This window comes from Eriocheir sinensis, unplaced genomic scaffold, assembly GCF_024679095.1.
Source record: "Eriocheir sinensis breed Jianghai 21 unplaced genomic scaffold, ASM2467909v1 Scaffold165, whole genome shotgun sequence".
Classification (NCBI taxonomy): domain Eukaryota; kingdom Metazoa; phylum Arthropoda; class Malacostraca; order Decapoda; family Varunidae; genus Eriocheir; species Eriocheir sinensis.
In genome coordinates this window covers 426,997-438,612 of record NW_026111017.1, presented here as the reverse complement: position 1 = coordinate 438,612, position 11,616 = coordinate 426,997, and positions in this window count along the sequence as shown.

Genomic DNA, 11,616 nt, shown 5'->3' with positions numbered 1-11,616 from the left:
ATTTGTATCAAAATATATATACGAATACACTAAAAATAGAGTAAATTTCTATGAAAATATATATTCAAAATACATATAAAATTATGTAAATAAGTATAAAAATATATATATCAAATACACCTAAAATAATGAAAATTCGTATCAAAATAAATAAACAAAATTCCGATAAAAGAACGTATATTTGTAGGAAAATAAATATACAAAATTCACATAAAATTACGAAAATTTGAATAAAAATATATACTAAAATACACAAAATTAATTTCAATTTGTATGAAAATAGATATACATAATACACATATAATTAGTTAAATTTGTATTTAAATACATGTACATAATACACATAAAATAATGTAAATTTGTATGAAATGAAAACAAATTCACATAAAATTACGTTCATTTGTATGAAATATATATACAAAATATACATAGAATAATGTAAAATCGTATCAAAATAAATACACAGAATATCAATAAAATAAGGTAAATTTGTATGAAAATAAAGATGCAAAATACCCATAAAATAAAGCATTTTTTTTTTATGAAAATACATATACAAAAATACACATAGAATAATTAAATTTGTATTAAAATTAATATACAAAATGCACGTACAATAAGGTAAATTTATATTGAAAAAATATGCAAAATGCACATAAAACAATGTATATTTGTTTCAAAATATATATACGAATACACATAAAATAACATATATTTCTATAGAAATATATATACAAAATACACATGAAATGACGTAAATACGTATAAAAATATATATAATACACATTAAATAATGTGAATGCGTCAAAATAAATAAACAAAATATCAATAAAAAATGTGTGTGTGTATATATATATATATATATATATATATATATATATATATAAATTTATATATATATATATATATAAATTTATATATATATATATATAATATATATATTTAAATTTATATATACATATATATATATATATATATATATATATATATATAAATTTAAATTATATATATATTTATATAAAATTTATCAAATACATAAAATAAGAATTTACGTAAAATATATATGTGAATTTTGCATATTTATTAAATACACAGAATACTAAATACACTTTCATTATTCATGTGTATATATTATTTTATACTATTTTTACATATATTTATTAAATTGCATTTTATATATATATATTACAATTCATTTCAAATGTATTTTGTATATATTTTCATGAAATCAAATGCGTTATTTTTTTGTATATATATATTTAAACAAATTTACATTATTTTATTTATATTATGCATATTTCAATACAAATTTACATTATTTGTGCATTTTGTATATTAATTTTATAAAATTTGATTAATTTATGTGTTTTTATATATATTTTATAAACAAAATTTTATTTTATGGGTATTTTCTATTTTCAAACAAATTACATTATGTATTGATATTGTGTATTTATTTTGATTTACATTATTCTATATATTTTGTATATTTGAATATAATATTTGTTTTCATTTATACAAATACATTATTTTATGTATATTTTATAAATATATTTAATATAAATCATATTATGTATTTATTTATTTAATTTATTATTTTACATTATTTGTATATTTTTCAATTTACTTATTTTAAGTATTTTGTATATATATTTGATACAAATTTATTTATTTTGCATATCTATTTCAATACAATTTACTTTATTTTACGTGCATTTTGTATATTTATTTTTAATACAAATTAACTTTTTATATGTATTTTGTATATATATTTTTATGCAAAATACGTTATTATATGGATATTTTGCATCTTTATTTTCATACAAATTACATTATTTTATTGATATTCTCTTTATTTATTTTGATACGATTTAACATTATTCTATGTGTATTTTGTATATTTTTATTATATATTTACATTATTTAATGTTCATTTTATATATATATTTTATCCAAATTTACATTATTTTATGTGTATTCTGTTTATATATTATTTCATACAAATTTACATTATTTATGTCTTTTTTGTATATATATTTCTACAAATTTATTTATTTTATGTATTTTGTATATCTATTTTTCATTTATCCAAAATAAATAAACAAAATAGCAATAAATAATGTAAATTTAACCATGAAAAACTATATACAAATGCACATAAAATAAAAAATAAAATTATAAAATTAATATTAAAATAAGAATAGCAATACGAACTTATAAAACAATGTAAATTTGTTTCAAATATATATATACAAAATACACATGTAAATAACGTAGATTTCTATAAAATATGCCAGAAAATACACATAAAATGAAGTAAATACGTATAAAAATAATGGATCACAAAATACATTAAAATCGTATCAAAATAAATAAAACAAGAAATACCAGTAAAGAAATGTGTATTTTGTAAAAATATAAATATACAAAATACACATGAAAATCATCGTTAAATTTGTATAAAACTATATACAAAAATACACAGAAGTAATTAAATTTGTTGTGCTGAAAATATATATACAAAAATACAGCTAAATTAAATTAAATTTCGAATTGAAATGCACATACAAAATACATAAAATAATGATACAAATCTGTATCAGAAATATTTTATACAAATACATATAATAACGTAGATTTGTTTAAAATATATATAAACAAAATACATTAAGTAAATATAAATACACCATAAAAATATCATACTCAAAATACACATATAATCATGTAATTCGTATCAAAATAAATAGACAAAATATGGCAATAAAATAATACCAAATTTGCTTATGAGAAGCAACATACAAAATAACGCATAATTTCCTATAAAAATAATATGTACAAAAATGCACATAAAATAAAATAAATTTTACAAAAATATATATAAAACCACACACATAAAGTAAATATAGTGCGTACATAAAATAACCTAAATTTGTATAAAAACAATATACAAAAATACTACAATAATTCAATAATAATTTAAATTTGTTTGAAAAATAATACAAAATACATCAAATTAAGAGTAAATTTGTATTGAAATACATATACTAAAATACACATCCAAATAATATGAAATTTGAATGGCAAATATAAAATATCAAAATATAAAAATAAAGTACCAAAATTCCCAAGAATTATCGCATTTTTATAAAATATATGCACCAAAATACACGTAAAATATTTAAATTTGTATTGATAATAATACCATCATTGGTACAATGAATAGAATTTGTATTAAAGAGATGTTCAAAAATACATATAAAACAATGTAAATTTGTTTCAAAATATATATACTGAATACAAATAAAAAACGTGATTTCTATGTATATATATATATATATATATATATATATATATATATATATATATATATATATATATATATATATATATATATATATATATATATATATATATATATATATATATATATATATATATATATATATATATATATATATATATATATATATATACAAATACACATAAAATTAAGTAAATACGTATAAAAAATGTATACAAAATAGACATAAAACAAAACATTTCAATTAAAATAAATATGAAATTTGAATTGAAATATAAAAACAAATACACTTAAAATAACGTATGATTTGTATAAAATATGCTGAAACACATTAAATAATGTAAATGTGTGTATAAAAATATATACAAAAACAAAATGAAATAATGTAAAATCGTATCAAAATAAATACACAGAGTATCCAATAAAATAATGTAAGTGTATATGAAAATAAAGATACCCAAAATTCCCCAAAATTATCGCATTTTTTATAGAATATATATACCAAAATATAGACATAACCAATATTCAATTTGTGTAGAAATAAATATACAAAATTCATATACAGTAAAGATAGAATTTGTGATTAAAGAGATATTCAAAAAACATACTTAAAACAATGTAAATTTGTTTCAATATATATATATATACGAATAAAATCGGTAGTTTCTATAGAAATATATATACAAAATACACTTATGAAATTATGTAAATGCAATATAAAAATATATATGTAAATACATATCAAACCAATATAGAATTCATTGTCAAATAAAATAAACAAATATCTGTGAAAAGAATGTGTTTGTGTAAAATAGATAATAGATATTAATAAATTTGTATAAATATATATGCTCTACGAATGCTCATTAAATAATGTAGTAATATAATAAAAAGTATACAAAACAACAAATGAGAATAATGTAAATTCGTATTATCAAAATAAATACACCGAATAATAAAATAATGTATTCTTAAATTTATTGAAAATAAAGATGCAAAATTCCCATAAAATAGCGCATTTTCTTATAAAAATATATATACCAAAATACACATAAAATATTTAAATTTGTGTTAAGAAATATACAAAATACACATAATAAAATGAAATTTGTATTGAGAGATATGCAAAATACATGTAAAACAATGTAAATTGTTTCCAAAATATATATACGAATACAAATAAAAACGTAAGATTTCTATAAAATATACAAATACACATAAAATTGAATAGTAAATACATGTAAAAATGTATACAAAATACAAAAATAATGTAAATTCGATTTAAAATAAATAAACAAAATACCAATATAAAAGTATTATGTTGGATAAATATAAATATACAAAATACATATACAAAATAAACATAAATAAAATTAGATTTAACAAAAAAATATATGTACAAAAATACACATAAATAATGTATAATTTATATGAAATATATATACAAATACACATAAATACCATGAATTTGTACATAAAATATATATTCAAATAAATATTAAATAATAATAAGCATAAAAATATAACATATTTCCAAAGGTACATATATATAAATATGTGTAAATTCGTATCAATAGTATAAATCAACAAAACACCAATAAAATAATATATTTAGTGAAAATAAATTTACAAAATACACATAACATAACTAAAATTTGTATTAAAATACGTATACAAAATACATAGAAATAATTTAGCGAAGTTTGTGTAAAATAGATATACAAAATTTGATAATCTGATTTTATATTAACACATAAAATCTGAATTTTGTTATTATTGAGTTGAAACAATTTACCTCATTTTGTATATATTTTACATGCAATTAAAATACATCTGTGTATTTTTGTATATGATTTTATATAAATTTACGTTATTTTTATGTATTTTGTATATTTCCTCAAATGTCTGAAATACACATTCTTTTATTGGTATTTTAGTATATTTATTTAGTGCAATTTACATTATTTATATGTGTATTTATGCTCTGACCCACACCAACGTATATTACTCTACTTCATTTATGTGTACACAATATGCTCTTATATAGGAAATCTACATTCCTACGCTATGTGTATTCAAATATATTTGAGAACAAAATTTATTGTTTCTATATGTTCCATTTTATATCTATTTCAATACAATTTTTGCTTATTGTATGTGTTTTAAATATTTATTTTAATACAAATTCAATTTTTTATGTGTATTTTAGTATATCAGAGAAAGGTAAATTGTATTGAAAAGATATTCAAAAAATACATATAAAACAATGTAAATTTGTTTCCAAAATATATATACTTTTGAACCCACATAAATAACATGAATTTCTATAAAATATATACCAAAATACACATAAAATGAAGTAAATTTGTATGAAAAAATGACTACAAAATACACATAAAAATCGTATCAAAATAAATAAACAAAATACCAGTAAAAGAATGTATTTGTATAAATATAAATATACAAAATACAAAAATATCGTAAATTTGTATAAAAACTATATACAAAATACACAGAAGTAATTAAATTTGTATGAAAATATATACAAAATACGGCTAAAATAAGCTAAATTTGAATTGAAATGTACATACAAAATACATAAAATAATGTAAATCTGTATCAAAATATTTATACAAATACATATAATAACGTAGATTTGTTTAAAATATATAAACAAAATATATAAAAAAAAAATATACAACACATATAATCATGTAACTCATATCAAAATAAATAAACAAAATATCAATAAAATAATGTAAATTTGTGAAAATATATACAAATAACATAAATTTCTATAAAATATATGTACAAAATGCACATAAAATAAAGTAAATTTGTATAAAATATATATACAAAACACATTAAATAATGTAAATGATTACATAAAATAACCTAAATTTGTATAAAACTATATATAAAAATACACAAAAATAATTTAAATTTGTTTGAAAAGAAATATACAAAATACACATAAAATTAGGTAAATTTGTATTGAAATACATATACAAAATACACATCAAATAATGTAAATTTGAATGAAAATATATAAACAAATACACTTAAAAATAACGTAATAGATAATAATTTGTATAAAATATATATGCAAGATACACATTAAATAATGTAAATGTGTATAAAAAATATATACAAAAACAAATAGAATAATGTAAAATCATTATCAAAATAAATACACTGAATATCAATAAAATAATGTAAATTTGTATGAAAATAAAGATGCAAAATTCCCATAAAATAGCGCATTTCTTATAAAAATATATACCAAAATACATAAAATATTTAAATTTGCATTGAAATATACAAAATGCACATACAATAAGGTAAATTTGTATTGAAAGAGATATGCAAAATACATATAAAACAATGTAAATTTGTTTTAAAATATATATACGAATACTGCAAATAAAAAACGTGATTTCTATAAAAATATATACAAAATACATAAAATTAAGTAAATACGTATAAAAAAATGTATACAAAATACACAAAATAATGTAAATTCGATTTAAAATAAATAAACAAAATACCAATAAAAGAATGTGTATTTGGATAAATATAAATATACAAAATACATATACAAAATAAACATAAAATAAGGTAGATTTGTAAAAAAATATATGTACAAAATACACATAAAATAATGTAAATTTATATGAAATATATATACAAATACACATAAAATACCATGAATTTGTATAAAAATATATTATAAATATTAAATAATGCAAGCGTATAAAAATATATATACAAAGTACATATAAAATAATGTAAATTCGTATCAATATAAATCAACAAAACACCAATAAAATAATATATATTTGAATGAAAATAAATTTACAAAATACACATAACATAACTAAAATTTGTATTAAAATATATACAAAAATACATAGAAATAATTTGAGTTTGTATGAAAATAGATATACAAAATTTGATAATCTGATTTTATATTATTTTTATAAAATCTGAATTTTGTTTATTGAATTTGAAACAATTTACCTCATTTGTATATCTATTTTCATACAAATTAAAAATACATCTGTGTATTTTGTATATAGTTTATATAAATTTACGTTATTTTATGTGTATTTTGTATATTTATAATTATACACATTCTTTTATTGGTATTTGTATATTTATTTTGATGAATTTACATTATTTTATGTATTTTGTATACATTTTTTTATACGTATTTACTTCATTTATGTGTATTTTGTATATATTTTATAGAAATCTACGTTATTTTATGTGTATTCGTAAATACATTTTGAAACAAATTTACATTGTTTTATATGTATTTTGCATATCTATTTCAATAAAAATTTAACTTATATTATGTGTTTTTTATATATTTATTTTAATAAAAATTTTATTTTTTATGTATTTTGGTATATATGAGAGTTAAATTTGTATTGAAAGAGATATTCAAAATACATATAAAACAATGTAAATTTGTTTCAAAATATATATACGAATACACATAAAATAACGTAGATTTCTATAAAAATATATACAAAATACACATAAAATGAAGTAAATACGTATAAAAAAATGACTACAAAATACACATAAAAATCGTATCAAAATAAATAAACAAAATACCAGTAAAAGAATGTGTATTTGTATAAATATAAATATACAAAATACACAAAAAATATCGTAAATTTGTATAAAACTATATACAAAAATACACAGAAGTAATTAAATTTGTATGAAAATATATACAAAATACAGCTAAAATAAGCTAAATTTGAATTGAAATGTACATACAAAATACATAAAATAATGTAAATCTGTATCAAAATATTTATACAAATACATATAATAACGTAGATTTGTTTAAAAATATATAAACAAAATATAAAAAAAAATATGTACAAAATACATATATAATCATGTAACTCGTATCAAAATAAATAAACAAAATAGCAATAAAATAATGTAAATTTGTATGAGAAAACATATACAAATAACGCAAATTTCTATAAAAATATATGTACAAAAATGCACATAAAATAAAGTAAATTTGCATAAAAATATATATACAAAACACACACTAAATAATGTAAATGCGTACATAAAATAACCTAAATTTGTATAAAACTATATACAAAAATACACAAAAATAATTTAAATTCGTTTGAAAAGAAATATACAGAATACACATAAAATTAGGTAAATTTGTATTGAAATACATATACAAAATACACATCAAATAATGTAAATTTGAATGAAAATATATAAACAAATACACTTAAAATAACGTAAATTTGTATAAAATATATATACAAGATACACATTAAATAATGTAAATGTGTATAAAAAATATATATACAAAAAAAAATAGAATAATGTAAAATCGTATCAAAATAAATACACAGAATATCAATAAAATAATGTAAATTTGTATGAAAATAAAGATGCAAAATTCCCAAAAATTATCACATTTTTTATAAAAATATATTTACCAAAATACACATAAAATATTTAAATTTGTATTGAAATAAATATACAAAATGCATATACAGTGAGGTAAATTTGTATTGAAAGAGATTTTCAAAAATACATATAAAACAATGTAAATTTGTTTCAAAATATATATACGAATACACATAAAAAAAAACGTAGATTTCTATAAAAATATATATACAAAATACACATAAAATTAAGTAAATACGTATAAAATATATATACAAAATACATATCAAATAATGTAAATTCGTGTCCAAAATAAATAAACAAAAATATCATTAAAAGAATTTGTATTTGTATGAAAATAGATAATAGATAATAAATTTTTATAAAATATATATGCAAGATACACATTAAATAATGTAAATATGTATAAAAAATATATACAAAAAAAAAAATAGAATAATGTAACATCGTATCAAAATAAACACACCGAATATTAATAAAATAATGTAAATTTGTATGAAAATAAAGATGCAAAATTCCCATAAAATAGCGCATTTCTTATAAAAATATATATACCAAAATACACATAAAATATTTAAATTTGCATTGAAATAAATCTACAAAATGCACATACAATAAGGTAAATTTGTATTGAAAGAGATATGCAAAAATACATATAAAACAATGTAAATTTGTTTCAAAATATATATACGAATTCAAATAAAAAAACGTAGATTTCTATATAATATATATACAAAATACACATAAAATTAAGTAAATACGTATAAAAAAATGTATACAAAATACACATAAAATAATGTAATTTCGAATTAAAATAAATGTAAATTTGAATGAAAATATAAAAACAAATACGCTTAAAATAAAGTAAATTTGTATAAAATATATATGCAAGATACACATTAAATAATGTAAATGTGTATAAAAAAATATATACAAAAAACAAATAGAATAATGTAATATCGTATCAAAATAAATACACAGAATATCAATAAAATGATGTAAATTTGTATGAAAATAAAGATGCAAAATTCCCAAAAATTAATGCATTTTAATAAAAATATATATACCAAAATACACATAAAATATATAAATTTGTATTGAAATAAATATACAAAATGCATGTACAGTAAGGTAAATTTGTATTAAAAGAGATATTCAAAAATACATATAAAACAATGTAAATTTGTTTCAAAATATATATACGAATACACATAAAATAAAGTAGATTTCTATAGAAATATATATACAAAATACATATGAAATTATGTAAATACGTATAAAAATATATATACAAAATACATATCAAATAATGTAAATTCGTGTCAAAATAAATAAACAAAATATCATGAAAAGAATGTGTATTTGTATAAAAATAGATAATAGATAATAAATTTGTATAAAATATATATGCAAGATACTCATTAAATAATGTAAATATGTATAAAAAAAGTGTATACAAAAAACAAATAGAATAATGTAAATTCGTATCAAAATAAATACACCGAATATTAATAAAATAATGTAAATTTGTATGAAAATAAAGATGCAAAATTCCCATAAAATAGCGCATTTCTTATAAAAATATATATACCAAAATACACATAAAATATTTAAATTTGTATTGAAATAAATATACAAAATGCACATACAATAAGGTAAATTTGTATTGAAAGAGATATGCAAAAATACATATAAAACAATGTAAATTTGTTTCAAAATATATATACGAATACAAATAAAAAAACGTAGATTTCTATAAAAATATATATACAAAATACACATAAAATTAAGTAAATACGTATAAAAAAAATGTATACAAAATACACATAAAATAATGTAAATTCGATTTAAAATAAATAAACAAAATACCAATAAAAGAATGTGTATTTGGATAAATATAAATATACAAAATACATATACAAAATAAACATAAAATAAAGTATTTTTGTAATAAAATATATGTACAAAATACACATAAAATAATGTAAATTTATATGAAAATATATATACAAATACACATAAAATACCATGAATTTGTATAAAAGTATATATTCAAAATAAATATTAAATAATGTAAAAGCGTATAAAAATATATATACAAAGTACATATAAAATAATGTAAATTCGTATCAATATAAATCAACAAAACACCAATAAAATAATATATATATATGAATGAAAATAAATTTACAAAATACACATAACATAACTAAAATTTGTATTAAAATATATACAAAAATACATAGAAATAATTTGAGTTTGTATGAAAATAGATATACAAAATACACATAAAACTAAGTAAATTTCTTTTGAAATGTATATACAAAATAGCCATAAAATATTGTAAATTTGTGTCAAAATATATAAACAAATAAACATAAAATAACGTAAATTTGTATGAAAAATATATACAAAATACACATAGAATAATGTCAATTCGTATCAGAATGAATGAGCAGAATATCAATAAAATAATGTAAATTTGTATGAAAATAAAGATGCAAAATACCCAAAAAATAAAGCATATGTTTAAAAATACAGATATAAAAATACACATCGAATAATTAAATTTGTATTAAAATTAATATACAAAATGCGTATATAATAAGGTAAATTTGTATTGAAAAAATATGCAACATACACGTTTACTCATACAAATTTATATTATTTTATTGGTATTATGTTTATTTATTTTGATACGAATTACATGATTATATATGTATTTTGTACACATTTTTTTTATACGTATTTACATTATTTAATGTGTATTTTGTTTATATATTTTCATACAAATTTACGTTATTATATGTGTATTTGTATAAATATTTTGATACAAATTTACTTTATTTCATGTA